Here is an 18,392-nt window from a genome sequence, read left to right on the forward strand (position 1 = left end):
GAAATGAGCTATTGATGGCTCCCTTTACAGCATGGTGGTCCACACCACGCAGGTGTGGATCTCTAAGCAGGACCTATGAGGAAGTGGCGCTTTTACAATTATAGTCCCATTTTTCTGTGCACTGAAGCTGCTGTTTTATTGAACTGAGCCCCATTGCAAGTGCTCGGATCCCTAAAACATATTAAACTAGCTGGCAGCTAACAGGCCCATTTAACTTTCCTACACATCCACAGGGCCACAGCACATGGTGCCCTAAATACACCCATGGCATGGAAAGTTAAATGTTACCTATAGACTGCACCATTAAACATTGGGTGGCATCTGCCTTGCATAGACACGATGGGGGCCAGTGGGTAAAGTATCCAGATGTCCGGCATGAGGAGCGATTCATCACTGCATGTAATGTGTGTGCTGTGTCCTGATTGGTTGTGTGTTGCTAACTTCATGTGGCATCTGACTTTATAGTGTTTTGGGGAATGCACAGTCCCCTCTAGCCATATGTGCTTTATTGGCAAAAATCTCCCTGGACCATTGTGGTTTTGTTGCACTTATCTAAGGGATTGACCTGTGTTTCCTGTTCAAGCATCTTTCTGCCAGCTACGTGCCACCCCACCTGTGACATATCAATCAGTAACCTCAGGCTTAGGTGTCAGCATCTACCTGACCAAGTATTTCTGAATGGGGTTGGATGGAGAGTTAATTACGGGTTAATTCCATAACAGAGATACAATTTCGTTCTTGCGTATGAATTTATCATTCTAAACACTGCCACCGAATTTTGTCAATATTAACATATACCCTCTAGTTAAATCTTCAATTACATTATCTAACCCATACTTCATGACAGTCACATAATTGGGGACTTGTTCTTCAGTTTTGACTATTACTATTTTCCTAGTTACTTGCAGTCTACCAAATTTGAGGACTGCGTTTTTACAGCAGGAAACCCTCTATTGCAGGGAACCACACGAAAATAGCAATAAGAAATGGCAATAGTGAGGTGCACATTACAGACAGTCACTGGGGGAGCCAGGAAAACCAACTAAAAAACCATTCCTGTTCAGGGGCACATCCCTCCTCATGCATGTCTCTTTGTAAGCGGTGCAGTGCTTGGATGGAGAGAGTCAGAGTCATGTGGTCCATTTCATTCCCTTGAAGAAATGTACAGTAGGACGCACTGACCTTGGTACAAACCTCTCCCTCCATTGTGGTCATTAAGTCCAACACATATCAATGTAATAAAGAGCGCCATTTGCAGAGAAAATTGTAGGGGTGCATCATATGTACAAGTAGTCAGCACCCGAATGTATAGAGGACTTTTAATCATGTTTAAATGCAATATGAGATAGAATATTAGAGTAATTGGTATCAGAAAACGTGCAGAATCAATGTTACAAAGTGTAAATCCGCATTTGTTACTTATCTGAGAGATGGCGTTAGAATGGTATATTTCACCAATGAGAAGTGCGTTTAAACGAACACTATTGTGCATTTAGATTTGCTTATTGAAATTTACTGTGCCTTTTATAATCGATAACTAGCTTAAAGTAGAAAATGTATTTGCTGTTAAGATTGGAGGCCTAGTGAACCAAGAGAACTGCTCATGTACGATGATGGGCCTATAAATCCAGCGGAGGCCTTGTTCATAGAAAATGGTGTAGGCCTATTTGAAAATGTCTTGCTTAACATTTAAACTGTAGAAATGCTTATGAAAGAGGCTTTTAGAAAATGTTGCAACATTATTAGACTGTGAGTCTATTTGCGTATATTCTTTTGCAGGTGCATCACCAAGTAGATTGTAGAGTAGAAGGGCCCATTGTGTATGACATTTAGTAATGCTAGACTCAGACATGGAGGGGTAGACCAGGAATTTGAAGATGCAACTAGAAACAATGAACAGTCTGGAATCCAAGGACGTCTGCACGAACAAGAATGGACCGGTGCCATACTGGAAAATTCTGTAGTTAACACCTTCGAGAGGGTCGTACCGGAAGGCGTGTCGTTCGCATTGTGGGGTTTTGTATTAGGGTCAGCGCCCCGAGGGTGGAGGCAGAGCAGATGGGCTGAGGAGCTAGAGAGAGCGGTTGGATGGTCAAGGAGCTTAGCTGCGAAGAAGGAGTCTCTAGTTAAGAGAGAATGTGGGCGAGCTTCTTTGAGAAGTCACCACAGCTGACACCTTTTGGTTAGGTTGGGCTATTGCTGAGTAGGGATGTCACTTAGCATAGTGTAGGGACAGACTAATCTGAATTAATGCCTATAAGTCCGATGAGTACCAGAACTCAGGTTATAGCCATTCTATTCAGTCTGATGATTCTGGAATTGATTCTAGTATTGTTCATTAGTCGCTTGAGACTTTTCCATAGGATTATGTTTGTATTAGTGCCTGTGTATCTTCTGAACCTCCTGCTGAGGTGTTTGTACCTGCAGTTATTTTTGGTTATGTAATAAACCTTCAAACTTAGTTTGGTCAGTGGTTCTTTGGGGAAAAGCATTTGGGAACGAATGGAATTAATTTGATATTTGTGAACAGGTTGCCTAAATCACTCTATGACAGGTAAAAAGGTCTAGTCGACCTGTGACGGGATTCTGGAGAATGGTAAGCAGACTCTAGAGCTAAAAATCCCGCCTTTCAAGTTGGTAGCAGAGGATGGTTTACTTTCTGGAGTGAGGGTAATCTAGAAGTAAGTTGAGAATTCCCCGAGGCCCATAGAGAACCAATGAAGAGAGTCCAGAAAACTGCGGATGGATGGCGCTCCATGGAAACTGACGGAGAGTGACAGTGCAGCAGAGAAAGCAGCAGGTCGAAGGAGAGTGAGTATGAAAAGGGTCTTGCGTTGCTAGATTGCGGTGTTATGTTGTATTGTATGTTGTATTGTCTTGCGGAGTTGAGTGCCTGTAGTGCGAAAGAGGAACAGGTTGTGAGCGCGCGCAACCAGTGAAAATCCTGGGCTCAAGGGGAGTCTAAGTGGTCCGGGTGTATCGAACACCCATAGTAATTGTCGACCAGGGTTAAGGGGGTCATGAGGTACCATTGATCGCCCGCAGGACCGAGATAGGGGGAACGGATGTGTGAGTGTGTGGGTAACGGACGCTGGTCGGAAGTTGCCGTGAGTTTGTAACCTATCAGTGAGGCGATTGTCTGGTCGTTCGCGGACAGACATTTGCCAGTTTGGTGACAATTACAGTTAGACTGTGGCCGTACAGTCAGGGAAGTGGTTGCTTGGTCGGAAGTAATCATTTCCAGTGTATGAGTGGGACGCATGCGAGACCGCGAGAAGAACAGAGAGAGGAGGGGAACTGCTGCGAAACGGAGGCGAGTGACGTCAGAAAGAGCCGCGCTGGGATTGGTCGGCTAGCGTGGAGCCGCGCTGAGATAGGGCGGTTAGCGAGAAGCCGCGCTGAGATTGGTGGATTGTCATCAGGAAGTAAACGAGTGCAGTAAACAGTGCAGTAAACAAGGAAAACGTTGTGGATTTTAATCATGAAATGTTTTAAAGTATTGCGGAAATGTTTCAAGGGTGAAACCAGAATAGAACCTCGGGAAGGGGAGGAGGCTCCACCCGAGGATACTCCAGCTTATTATATGGCAACGAATGTTGGGTTACACACCATATTGTGGCTTGGTACTTGGTGTAAGATGACGGACGGAAACGAAGAACTGACGTTTCCTAAATATGTACGTTTAGACTAGAGGTGTTGTATCAGTTGAAAGCGATTATGGCTGCGTTGCGACCCTAGCCCAGACCAACACAGTTTGAAGCACTAAATGCATGGATCAGGGCAGCCCATGAGCGGAACAGAGATAGGAGACAGGAAAGAGTGAAACGATCAGTTAGGGCGGTCCAAGATGCAAGATGGGATGCCCTGGCCAAGAGATGGAGGGTACAGACCATTGAAGGGGATAGGTTGTACCCGCTGCTGGAAAATACAGGCGATGCACAGAGGAAAAGTACGGAGGATGAGGACAGTGAGACAGACGATAGCCTGATAGAGAGGCTGTTGTCAGAAATACCACCTCCATACAATCCCGTGTTGGGGGGCACGCCAACATCTGCCAAGGACTGGGAAGTTTCAGGAGGGGATGGTGGGGTTCAAACGGTGAGTGGTTTGAGTACCTCAGAGGAAAAGTTTTGCCAGGCCGAGGGAGAAAAGGCACCTCCACCTTCCCCAGTGACGAGAGTAGTGGGAAGGTTCACAGTACAGAAAGTCCGGGTGGAAGAGGGTGTCCACTCACAGAAATTGCCAGATGCTCTTACGGTACCAGTTACCATAGGTCCCATGGTATCAGTGTACAACCCAGAACAGAAACAAGGCAAGAGTCCGCTGCAAATGAGGAGTGAGAGGTGTGCCAGCGAAGACAGGAGTAATGGGATGGAAGGGTGGAGACAGATGCCAAAACCTGTAGAAAGAAGCACTCCTTTAGCGGCATCGGCAGACTCCTCAGAAGAGCAGATGGGTTGGAGGGGACCAATGGATCTGAGGGGGACCGAGGCCGAGGTCGATGAGAGAATTGAGGCCAGACTTGAGGACATGGGAAACCATTGTGGACACTCAGAGTGATAGATCGAGGAATGTCTTTGGGTCAGAGAGTCAGGAAAATAGGATGGGGTCTCACTGCGTGCCTAGTGAAAGCCGGCAGGAATGGGAACGAGAAGGGGTGGGGAATAGGGGGGCGTCCCACCACACCTCTAACGACAGTAGACAGGAGTGGGTTCGAGAAGACTGGGAGAACAGGAGGGTTCCCCCTAACACACCTGAAGAAAACAGACGAGAATGTCAGGACAGTAGCGGGAGGAACTCAAATGGAACTGCTAGTCAAGGTACATTGAAGGCTGCGATCAAAGCAAGAAGGTTAGACGTGCTGAGATTAAAGACAGAAGTGGAGGAGATAGTGGAAGGTACATTGCCAATAGAAAGGATCGAGCTTTACGAACCCGATGAGCTATTGTTTGTGGCGAAGGATGTTACACGGAGGGCTAGGACAGCTCATGAGAAACTCTCTGAATTGGCAAATAAGTATTCGGTAGACTTGACAAAAACAAAAGCACTGCAGAGTGGCCACCGGTTACAATATTCAGATCAAGATTTAGACGAAAAGAGGGTGATCGGATTGAAAACTCACATCAGGGAAGAGACCTTTTGTGTAAACTCAATTGCACCATCTATTGTACCCCAAAGGGAGTTGAGTTACAGACAAACGATGACGATGCAGACTTTAAGGTTGCAAATACGCATGTATGCATTGAATTGTACCCCGCTATAACAGTGGAGGAACTCCCCTGGGATTTGAGAGACTCGGTCTCTCCGGAGGTTTGGGACTTTACAGGGGAGGAAATCGGATTGATCAAAGGAGTAGAGCCAGTCAGAATCCAAGTGAGACCGAATGCTGAATTCCCAAGAACGCCTCAGTAGGGGGGAGGAGCCTAGCTCGCGACCGTGATGGCCGCGCTTTAGCTCGGCTCCGTTCGCCCGCCTGTGTTTTCACATTTATCCTGTTTTTATCCTGCCCCGGGAAGCCCCTTTTGCTGTGTGCTGGTGCTACAACGCTCTGCAGGCACTTACCTCTTGCTCCGGTTGTCCTGGCTGCTGTGGTTCCGGTGCAGTGCCTCCCCGATTGTCTTGGGGAGTGGAGGGCGGACTGGCCTGGATCTTCTTCCCGGCTCCCGGGCCGGACAGAGCCTGCGGATCTCCCCTTCGGGGCGCTGTGGAGGTGGTCGGAAGGCCGTTGTTCGTGTGGGCCGGAGGTCCTTCCTGGCCGCATCCCGTTGGAGGGAGACCTATGTTGGAGGCGCTGCCTTCCGTTGTCGGAGCTCCTTGTGTGTCCGGCTTGCTCTCCCATTGTTCTCCGGTCCGGCCATTTTGATTTTACCGCCCGGGCTCGGAGAACGGGACCGGCGGCGTTGGGCGGCCGGCGCACCCCTTTCTTCTGGTGGCCCTCCTTCCTGCCTGGGGTGCTCTGTTGCCGGTCGGCGGGACTTCACTTGCCTTGCTGCCGCCCCGGCGGAGTTTATCGACCGAGCGGCCTTGTTGGACTCTCAAAATGGCGACCGGCCCCGGGTGTCCTGGCCGGGCCTGGGCGAGCGCTGGGGGCCCGCCGCATGACCCGGGTGCCGGACACTGTAAAGGTTTTTCTACACTTAATGTGATCCTGGACGCCTTGCTCTCCTGGCGCCTCTGTACAACCGCGCCTGTTATGGCTTCGGAGGTGATTCCTCACGATGGGCCTCTGGGGCCCCCACGGCTGACTGCGACTTCGCCGCTGCGGGGTGCGGCTGGAATTATCCTGGCGGAATTGGCTCCGGTCACGACCGCGTCTGCGGATGTGTGGGACTTAATGGCGCCTCCTCCTCCTGCGCTCTCTCCTTTTTCTCGGGCCCGGGAGCTGGATTTTGTTTGGCCGGACCTTCATGACTCTCCCGATTCCTTTCGGCCGCCGCTGCCCGGCGATGTCTCCTGTTCTGGCCCAGATGGGTCGGTTTCTCTGGACATATCCTTGGACTTGTGCCTGCATCGTTTGCTCCACTTAGTGACTTTCCTGGATCTTCCGTGTCTCATTTCCCGTTCCTTTTCTGGACTGCCGTCGGATCTTCCTGCTGTCTGTCTCCTGTTCTTCGTGGCCTGGTCCTCGCTGGATCGGGAATTTTCCACTTTGGACAAACAAGGACAGGGCTGATGTATGCTGGAGTCTGTGTGCGGTAGTCTTGCACTGATTTGGAGGGTCAACATGTCCCGGTATGGTTATGTATGACTGGCTAGTGCTCCTGGACTTTACCCGATGATTTTTGGCTTCCCGGGTACCTGGTTCTTCATTCAGGCGGGTGATGGGGTACGTTTACTTCTGTCTCCCGGCCCTCCCCCGTATATGTGTGTGTGTGTGTCTCCCATCCCCTGTTCCCTTCCCTCCCTTCCCATTTTTGTCTTTTGATTCCGACTTTACTTTGCTCCGCTATATTTCGGGTTCTATTTAGGGCGACAGGCACGCTGCCGGGGGGTAGGCCATAGCCTTCTGCAGGGGTGCAGGGTGGGCTTTCGGGGTGGGTTGGGGGGGTCTGTCTGCATTGGGGGGTCTTTTTCCTCCCTTATTTTCCCTTTTTTGTTCTATGGCTCTTGTGTGTTCACTTTTTCGGGACTCCGTTTCCTCCTGTGTCCCCCTGGGGTGTTTCTGTGACTTTTGTAATCCGGTGGGTGTCTGATTGTGGCTCGCTGGGTTATTCGGTATCGATTTTTGATACGTTGCTGGCCGGATTCTATTATCCTGTTTTATCTCCTGGGGGTGCATGGTTTGGTGGGAGTCCCTTCTTTTTTCCCCTTTTTCTCTCTCTCCCCTTTTTCCTCCTTTATGAGGGTCCTTTTATTTCTGTCGGGGTGCGTCTCGTATTGTTTTTACACTGCGGGCCCTTTGATCATGCCTCCTCACTTTGGGTGGGGGCGGTGATGGATGGGCGCGGTTTGATTATTGCCATTCTCGTTTCCTTATATTCCGAATTTGTTTCTATTTTGGCTAGCGATGTTTGTATGGCTTCCTTTTCATTCTGTGTTCCTAAGATGGCGGCTTGCCGCGGCCCCTCCTCCCTGGTTGTTTCCTACACGGCCCGTTGTTCTTCTGTACCCCGCCCCGCATTAGAAAATTAACCTTTTATTATCCTGTTCTTTCTGATTGCTCGATGTCTTTTATTGTTTTACCTATGCTCCTGATATCGTATCCTGTAAAGAACTTATTTTCGGTTATTATGTTTTCTGCCATGTGGTGGCCAGCCCTGGTGGGTTGTAGGCCCGTATTTGTGAGCTTCATTGTACAATAAAGGTTTAAAAAAAAAAAAAAAAAAAGAACGCCTCAGTACAAGTTGACCCCGGAGACAGTTGCAGGGATAAAACCCGTGATTGAGTCCATGATCAGACAGGGAATTCTGAAGGAGGTTATGGGCAGTCCCTGTAACTCTCTGATAATGGGGCTGCAGAAGCCAAGTGGGAAGTTTAGGATTGTGCAGGATTTACGAAAGGTTAACAACATAGTTGTTCCATGCTGTCCAGTGGTACCGAATCCGTCAGTGATACTGTTTCAGATACCGTTCCAAGCTGAATGGTTTTCTGTGATTGATTTGTGGCAGGCTTTCTTTTCCATCCCATTGCACGAGGACAGCCAATTTCTTTTCGAATTAAAAATAGAGAACCGCGTCTTAACATGGTGTTGTATCCCCCAAGGGTATACAGAGAGCCCATCGATCTTTAATCAGTTGCTGAAAAGAAATCTTGAGAGTCTGGTACTGCCGCAGAACTCTGTTCTTGTGCAGTACATAAACGACCTCCTTGTTGCGTCAGACACAGAAGATGCTTGCAGGATTGACACCATTGCCTTGCTGAACCATTTGGGAGAGAATGGACACAGGGTATCCCCCAGCAAGTTACAGCACTGCCTGCAAGAAGTGCAGTATCTGGGTCACAGAATAGAGAAAGGGAAGAGAAAAGTGTCGCCTGACAGGAATGAGACGATCATGAGGATGACTGTGCCCTCGACTCAAAGAGAGGTTAGGATGTTCCTAGGCATGGTTGGCTATTGCCGACAGTGGATTGCCAACTTTTCCCTGAAGGCGAAGCCATTGCAGAAATTGACGCACAAGGACGTAAGTGATCCGGTACCATGGGACACAGATTGTATGATGGCTTTTCTCGAGCTGCGAGAGGACCTGTGTCGCGCTCCAGCTCTGGGAATGCCCGATTACACCAAATCATTTGCATTGTTCTGCTGCGAGAGGGAGGGGTGTGCATTGGCAGTCTTAGTGCAAGACCATGGAGGAGTCTGTAGACCAGTTGCATACTTCTCGGCTACTTTAGATCCAGTAGCCGCAGCGTTGCCCGGATGTCTCAAATCCGTTGCCGCAACAGGTGTCAGCATTGAAAGATTTGAAAGTATAGTGATGGGATATCCACTGACAGTGCATGTACCTCATTCTGTGGAATTGTTGATGACCCGGACCAAGACGCAGCACTTGACCAACAACAGACTCACACGCTACGAGCAAGTTATACTTGCTGCGGAGAATGTGACTCTCAGGAGGTGCTCTGTCTTGAATCCTGCTACTTTGTTGCCATTACCACATGATATAGAAGATGATTGGGAAGACCATGATTGTCTTGATGTGACCGAATTATGCACCAAACCTAGACCGGATATTGTTGATGTGCCATTGACAGACCCTGATGAAATTTACTTTGTGGATGGCTCATGTGTAAGAGACAATACTGGTCAGTTGAGTGCAGCGTTTGCTGTCTGTACTATTTCGGGAATAATTGAAGCAGCTTGCCTGGAAGGAGTACACTCTGCACAGGTGGCTGAGATAATTGCGTTGACGCGTGCCTGTTTGGCAGCCAACGGGATTCGGATCACCATATTCACTGACAGCCAATATGGATTTGGGGTGGTTCATGACTTCGGCCAGTTGTGGTCACAGAGGGGTTACATGACATCATCGGGCTCTCCAATCAGAAATGGCGAATTTATCAGGTTATTGCTGGAGGCCTTGCAAGGTCCTGCGTAAATAGCTGTGGTAAAGTGCACCGCCCATACTAGAGGCACAGATTTTGTGACAATGGGGAATCGCTATGCTGATGAAGTCGCACGATATTGTGCGGAACAAGGATACTCCTTTACTGAACAAACAATTGAGGGACCAAGGGAAAGAACCGAACTAAGCATGATGCTTGAGGTGGCAGACACATGGGAAGAGTTGAGAGACATGCAGGGACAAGCGTCTGATTATGAAAAAAGAGTGTGGGAATCGGCAGGTTGTGTCAAAGGAGATTTGGACATGTGGGTTTCGGCTGATGGAAGAGCTGTATTGCCGAATGAGTTGGTGAGTGCAATGGCACGACAGATACATGGTCCTGTGCATCTGGGAAGGGATGCGATGATGCGCGTGTTCAGGCAAACGTGGTACAATCCGAAGTTTAGACAGGCTGCGGAAGCAGTATGTCAGAGATGTGTAACGTGTCAACAGATAAATGTTGGGAAAAGAACGCCAGTTACATTGAGTCACATTGGAAGGTCCGGCGGACCTTTTTACAGGATGCAGATAGATTTCATTGAAATGCTGAGGTGCAATCGCCTCAGGTATGTCTTGGTGATTGTGTGTGTGTTCTCAAGATGGGTTGAGGCATATCCCACTCGTAGGTGCGATACACTCACAGTAGCAAAGCTGTTGTTGAGGGAACTGGTGCCACGATTCGGGGTTCCGACCTCTTTGGAATCGGACAGAGGGAAGCACTTTAATAGCGAAATTGTGAAGATGCTCTGCTCTGCCCTGAACATTGACCAGAGACTGCATTGTAGCTACCGTCCAGAGGCTTCTGGCATAGTGGAGCAAATAAACGGAACGCTTACAGCCCGAATGGCAAAAGTGTGCTCATCCACATCCCTGAAGTGGCCCGATGCATTGCCATTGGTACTAATGAGTATGCGTAGTACCCCAGACAGGAGGACAGGGCTCTCACCTCACGAAGTGCTGATGGGGAGGGCTATGAGACTGCCATCTATTCCTACAACTGCGTTGCTGAATATCACTGATGACGTGATTCTTGATTACTGCAGGGGACTTTCTGATGCCATCCGTTCTGTGTCTATTCAGGTGCAGGCTGCTGAAATCCCGGCTTCTAGCAACCTTTGTCACGACCTGTGCCCTGGTGATTGGGTCCTGGTGCGGAAGCATGTGCGGAAGAGCTGCCTGGATGTGCGTTGGAGAGGACCTTTCCAAGTGATTCTAGTCACTACTACTGCTGTGAAGTGCGGTGGATTGCCAAACTGGATCCATGCTTCTCACACCCGACGAGTCCCAGCACCCTTGGAGGGAACAGTTCCTCTCGTAGATGAAAACAATAACGAAGAAGAGGATTCATCAGAGGGGATAAGTCAAGCTGTGGGGGTGCCGGTGGAAGTTGGGGACTCCCCTGATCAGGCAGGAAACGACCACGACGATAGTGACACGGAATCTGCCTCAGAAGGAGGAAGTGGCGGAGAAGGTGATCTGAGTGCAGAGGAGGTCGACAGTGGAGATGAGCAGGGTGTCCAAACGAGGAGCAGGAGAGCAAGAAGTGCAGAGGCTCATTGGCCCGAGAGACGGAGGCGAATGAATGTGAGATTGGCTTCTGAAAGAGATCTTGCCCCTGTGTCCGAAGAATCAGATCTGGAAGGGGGAGAACAAGGAGCTGAGCAGAGGGGTCCGAGAAGGTCAAGGAGGGTGAGAGTACCTTGCCAAAGATACGCCACTCCAGAGTAGACCTACCCTTTCACAAATGCCAGGTGTACTGAGATCCGGGAGGGTGAGGTCAGTGGCGGTGACCAGTACGATCCCAAATGTTAAGCTGGAAGTGATACTGTTGGTGCCTGGACTTGAAATTGAAGGCGTACTGACACTCACAATTCCTAATCCCCCTCTCCTGAGCAAAATCCGCGATCTACTCCTAGATAGACTGATTTTTCCTACATTTACACTGGATACACCATCTTATGATGCAGTTGTGCTCCGCATGGAACTTTTAGACTATGTGTTGCAGGCAATTGGACCAAGTATCATCATTGATTATTAGAGACTTGTAAGAACTTTTAATAGACTTTTGTAAATAGCTGTTGAACTTAACCTAGAGCAGAGTGGAAGAAGAACAAATTTAGGGACTTTCCACAGAGGACGGAGAAGGGTTAGGGCTGTCTATTATTGCAGCAAAAGAAGAACTGAAACGGGGATTTCCGCTTTCCGAAGTGGTTCGAGATACTCAAATAACGAAGAAAGAGACTTTGGGTGCTTTCCGAAAACGAACTACTTTGTGCGGAGACCAATGGCGCCTGGAAACCCGAATCGTAGAGCCAAGTGCATAGTACGCACTCTTTTAGGAGGTGTGATACTCCTTATAGCTATAGTAGTTTTAGTTTCATATTTTGCACCACACGAACAGGTAGGAAAGGCTGTGGGGACACCTTCACCTACTACCCCTAGCCAGAAAGAAGACAGAGAGCGAAGAGAAAAAGCTTTGCTGGCTGCAGAAAGTCGTAGGTTACATACAGACTTGTCTAAAGGAAATTTTGGACAGAATGCGTATGCAAAGCTGTTGTATGAATACATTGAGGCGATGGATGCGAAAGATTGTTACGTGTGTATGCAATTGCCAGCTTCAGTAGATGAGGGCATTAGATACCATCACCTTCCATTGACATATGGAATATCCTGTAGTTTGCTAATTAGTATACTTTATGGGCGAAATCATTTTGAGTATTTCTTTTCGAATTATGATGCTGTGTTACCTGAAGTCCCGAATTACAAGCACTTGAACAAGTGGGACTATTATAAGTCAGAGGACAGACTCGGATATTTTTTCATTCCCACTCAAGAGCTAGACACCCCGTATGCACACCGACACAACTTGACCTGCTCATTATCTGAGATAGAGAAGAGGTTCATTGAACAGGTGGAGGATAGGTATACGAAACAGAAAAAGTTGCGAGATTCAGGGCAAGGCAAGGTAGATTGGACCGAAGAAGAAAAGCAGCACAAGTCAAGAGGGAGTTATGGTCCGATAGCTCTAGATGAAGTGCAGAAGGGGAAGTTGTGCCTTCACCGACCACAGACGTACTATGAGAATGTGTATGTGGGTCATACTACGTGTGAACACACCTTCACATTGGAGTATTACACCAAAGATTTCTTGAAGAGCGTGGTGCAGGTGATTCCTACTGTGTATTTTGTTTGCGGAAGAAATGCGTATGTGAGATTGCCGGAGAAGTGGTATGGAACTTGCTATCTAGCAATTATCTTTCCCAAGATTTATCATACTGAAGATTTTGCGCTCTTAGAGGGAGGACCTCAAAGGAGGATGAAGCGAGGGGAAAGTGCTGGAGCAATTGTGGGAGATGTGTTTGGAGTAGCAATACCTATGTTGGGGGTCATTTTAAATGACATAAAAATACGGAGGTTGGCAACTCTAGTGGATGAATTGTCAATGAATACAGCTAAGTCATTAGTGCTGGTTGAGGGTGAGATGTTGTCGATCAGGACAATGGTTTTACAGAACCGTCTTGCCCTAGACGTCATTCTAGCAAAAGAGGGCGGGGTCTGTAAACGTTTGAAGGTTCAAGAATGTTGCACTTATATACCAGACAACTCTAAGGATCTGGAGAAATATATAAGCAACATTACTGCAATTCATTATGAAATTGAGGATTTGACCCAAGAGAATGCGTGGGAAACGGTTGGCAAAGGATTTTGGAAAGTTGGGAACTGTTTTGCCAATTTGGGAAGGAGTTTCCTTGGGTATGTACTGAAACCCCTTATCATAGCGGTGGCATGTGTGATTGGACTATGGGGTTTAGTGAGATTGTACATATGGTACAAGTCCACTAGATTGGCGAGGTCGATGAGAGCGCAAGAGATACGAATGGAGAGACTGCGGGACAGTCAATACCGCAGCTTGAGGGCGTTGGAAATGCTCAAGCGAGGGAAAATGGCCACAAGCTCAGTTTAGATTGGTTCTTACCCTGAGGGTGATGTATGGGTGATGATGACACGGGTCATCAAAGGGGGGAACTGAGAGAGCGCCATTTGCAGAGAAAATTGTAGGGGTGCATCATATGTACAAGTAGTCAGCACCCGAATGTATAGAGGACTTTTAATCATGTTTAAATGCAATATGAGATAGAATATTAGAGTAATTGGTATCAGAAAATGTGCAGAATCAATGTTACAAAGTGTAAATCCGCATTTGTTACTTATCTGAGAGATGGCGTTAGAATGGTATATTTCACCAATGAGAAGTGCGTTTAAACGAACACTATTGTGCATTTAGATTTGCTTATTGAAATTTACTGTGCCTTTTATATTCACTAACTAGCTTAAAGTAGAAAATGTATTTGCTGTTAAGATTGGAGGCGTAGTGAACCAAGAGAACTGCTCATGTACGATGATGGGCCTATAAATCCAGCGGAGGCCTAGTTCATAGAAAATGGTGTAGGCCTATTTGAAAATGTCTTGCTTAACATTTAAACTGTAGAAATGCTTATGAAAGAGGCTTTTAGAAAATGTTGCAACATTATCAGACTGTGAGTCTATTTGCGTATATTCTTTTGCAGGTGCATCACCAAGTAGATTGTAGAGTAGACGGGCCCATTGTGTATGACATTTAGTAATGCTAGACTCAGACATGGAGGAGTAGACCTGGAATTTGAAGATGCAACTAGAAGCGATGAAGAGTCTGGGATCCAAGGACGTCTGCACGAACAAGAATGGACCGGTGCCATACTGGAAAATTTTGTAGTTAACACCTTCGAGAGGGGTGTACCGGAAGGCGTGTCGTTCGCATTGTGGGGTTTTGTATTAGGGTCAGCGCCCCGAGGGTGGAGGCAGAGCAGATGGGCTGAGGCGCTAGAGAGAGCGGTTGGATGGTCAAGGAGCTTAGCTGCGAAGAAGGAGTCTCTAGTTAAGAGAGAATGTGGGCGAGCTTCTTTGAGAAGTCACCACAGCTGACACCTTTTGGTTAGGTTGGGCTATTGCTGAGTAGGGATGTCACTTAGCATAGTGTAGGGACAGACTAATCTGAATTAATGCCTATAAGTCCGATGAGTACCAGAACTCAGGTTATAGCCATTCTGTTCAGTCTGATGATTCTGGAATTGATTCTAGTATTGTTCATTAGTCGCTTGAGACTTTTCCGTAGGATTATGTTTGTATTAGTGCCTGTGTATCTTCTGAACCTCCTGCTGAGGTGTTTGTACCTGCAGTTATAATTTTTTTTTTTAAAGAACCTTTATTCATTCGTACGAGCAATTACAGGCAGAGGCCTACAACCGTTCTGGCCGGCCACGAAGCAAGTCATAACGATAGAAAATCAATAGCAATAAAACATAGCAGCACAAGGCCAGGTGTTCCAGCAAGAGCAAGACAGAACGTATATGCAAGTATGTATGTAGGCAGCCAGGATTAAGGAAGGTTCGTTTTCCAAATTAAAACAATTAAAACTAACAATCATTCCAGGTCCTGCAGTTAGCCAGCATAAAATGGAAGGTCAATTAGCAACACATTTGCGGTAGGGAAAAAGGGCTACGCATACAAATCGGGATAATCCCCAGAACAATCACGTTTCACAATAAACCAACGCCCCATCCCTCAAGAACTGAAAATACTACAGGAACCGTAAGAGACAAGAATGCTGAAAGGGAAAAGGAAAAAGAAGGGGCCATAGAACCAAGGAGGAAACAAGGAACTAGATAGAAAAATTCCCCCGCAACCCCCCACCCCGCACCCCTGCAGAAGGCCATGGCCTACCCCCACCGGCAGTGTGCCTGTCGCCCTAATTAAGAGACCCGAAATTTAGTAAGGCAAGAAAGAAAAGGAGCGGAGGAGGAGAGAAACAATATACCAGCTCCCAGCCACCCATCCCCGGAGCCCCGGACCAGCAAATCAACCCAGAAGCGAAATCAGTTTCAGTCAATACAGTGCGTGCCCCACATAGTCACCAGAATATCAAACACCAGTAATCAAGGAAGCAATCTCAACCCTGTCCCGTGCGATCAAGTGCAACAACGGAGTAAAGCCTGCCAGCCTCCATGTTAACCGACATAGGCAAAAAAGGTGACCAGGAGAGTTCGGTGGGCTGCCCACCAAAGCCAGCCATAAAAAACAGTTTGCAGTCAAGAGTACCGTGAGAGAGTTCCATGCGCAGCAATAAGTCCCAATCCCCCTCGGCAGCAAGCAGTCCAGTAGTCGTTATAGGATCCCGGACCTCCAACAGTACCATACCCACCGGGAGAATCATGACACGACGTTCAAATGTAGGGTGTGACACAGTGTCCTGGACGCACGAGCAGTCCCGAAGAGCGTATCCCACGGCCAGAATAATGGCATCTAGTTTCCTCTCCAGGTCGCGGGTAAAGCAGTCCAGGGCGACGCGAAGGGCACCAAGAGCAGCAATAATATCACCGGTCCCCAGCGTCGTCTCACGAGCACGATCCACGGCACTCGTCCCCCTGCAGTTATTTTTGGTTATGTAATAAACCTTCAAACTTAGTTTGGTCAGTGGTTCTTTGGGGAAAAGCATTTGGGAACGAATGGAATTCATTTGATATTTGTGAACAGGTTGCCTAAATCACTCTATGACAGGTAAAAAGGTCTAGTCGACCTGTGACGGGATTCTGGAGAATGGTAAGCAGACTCTAGAGCTAAAAATCCCGCCTTTCAAGTTGGTAGCAGAGGATGGTTTACCTTCTAGAGTGAGGGTAATCTAGAAGTAAGTTGAGAATTCCCCGAGGCCCATAGAGAATCAATGAAGAGAGTCCAGAAAACTGCGGATGGATGGCACTCCATGGAAACTGACGGAGAGTGACAGTGCGGCAGAGAAAGCAGCAGGTCGAAGGAGAGTGAGTATGAAAAGGGTCTTGCGTTGCTAGATTGCGGTGTTATGTTGTATTGCATGTTGTATTGTCTTGCGGAGTTGAGTGCCTGTAGTGCGAAAGAGGGACAGGTTGTGAGCGCGCGCAACCAGTGAAAATCTTGGGCTCAAGGGGAGTCTAAGTGGTCCGGGTGTATCGAACACTCATAGTAATTGTCGACCAGGGTTAAGGGGGTCATGAGGTACCATTGATCGCCCGCAGGACCGAGATAGGGGGAACGGATGTGTGAGTGTGTGGGTAACGGACGCTGGTCAGAAGTTGCTGTGAGTTTGTAACCTATCAGTGAGGCGATTGTCTGGTCGTTCGCGGACAGACATTTGCCAGTTTGGGGACAATTACAGTTAGACTGTGGCCGTACAGTCAGGGAAGTGGTTGCTTGGTCGGAAGTAATCATTTCCAGTGTATGAGTGGGACGCATGCGAGACCGCGAGAAGAACAGAGAGAGGAGGGGAACTGCTGCGAAACGGAGGCGAGTGACATCAGAAAGAGCCGCGCTGGGATTGGTCGGCTAGCGTGGAGCCGCGCTGAGATAGGGCGGTTAGCGAGAAGCCGCGCTGAGATTGGTGGATTGTCATCAGGAAGTAAACGAGTGCAGTAAACAAGGAAAACGTTGTGGATTTTAATCATGAAATGTTTTAAAGTATTGCGGAAATGTTTCAAGGGTGAAAACAGAATAGAACCTTGGGGAGGGGAGGAGGCTCCACCCGAGGATACGCCAGCTTATTATATGGCAACGAATGTTGGGTTACACACCATATTGTGGCTTGGTACTTGGTGTAAGATGACGGACGGAAACAAAAAACTGACGTTTCCCAAATATGGAACGTTTAGACTAGAGGTGTTGTATCAGTTGAAAGCGATTATGGCTGCGTTGCGACCCTTGCCCAGACCAACACAGTTTGAAGCACTAAATGCATGGATCAGGGCAGCCCATGAGCGGAACAGAGATAGGAGACAGGAAAGAGTGAAACGATCAGTTAGGGCGGTCCAAGATGCAAGATGGGATGCCCTGGCCAAGAGATGGAGGGTACAGACCATTGAAGGGGATAGGTTGTACCCGCTGCTGGAAAATACAGGCGATGCACAGAGGAAAAGTACGGAGGATGAGGACAGTGAGACAGACGATAGCCTGATAGAGAGGCTGTTGTCAGAAAGACCACCTCCATACAATCCTGTGTTGGCGGGCACGCCAACATCTGCCAAGGACTGGGAAGTTTCAGGAGGGGATGGTGGGGTCAAACGGTGAGTGGTTTGAGTACCTCAGAGGAAAAGTTTTGCCAGGCGGAGGGAGAAAAGGCACCTCCACCTTCCCCAGTGACGAGAGTAGTGGGAAGGTTCACAGTACAGAAAGTCCGGGTGGAAGAGGGTGTCCACTCACAGAAATTGCCAGATGCTCTTACGGTACCAGTTACCATAGGTCCCACTGCCACCGAATTTTGTCAATATTAACATATACCCTCTAGTTAAATCTTCAATTACATTATCTAACCCATACTTCATGACAGTCACATAATTGGGGACTTGTTCTTCAGTTTTGACTATTACTATTTTCCTAGTTACTTGCAGTCTACCAAATTTGAGGACTGCGTTTTTACAGCAGGAAACCCTCTATTGCAGGGAACCACACAAAAATAGCAATAAGAAATGGCAATAGTGAGGTGCACATTACAGACAGTCACTGGGGGAGCCAGGAAAACCAACTAAAAAACCATTCCTGTTCAGGGGCACATCCCTCCTCCTGCATGTCTCTTTGTAAGCGGTGCAGTGCTTGGATGGAGAGAGTCAGAGTCATGTGGTCCATTTCATTCCCTTGAAGAAATGTACAGTAGGACGCACTGACCTTGGTACAAACCTCTCCCTCCATTGTGGTCATTAAGTCCAACACATATCAATGTAACATCACCAAGAGGCAGAAGGCTCTCAGTTCTTCCTTGGTCGAATCAAGGCAGAGCTCAGTGCTGTCATC

This window comes from Lissotriton helveticus, chromosome 10 (assembly GCF_964261635.1).
Source record: "Lissotriton helveticus chromosome 10, aLisHel1.1, whole genome shotgun sequence".
NCBI lineage: Eukaryota > Metazoa > Chordata > Amphibia > Caudata > Salamandridae > Lissotriton > Lissotriton helveticus.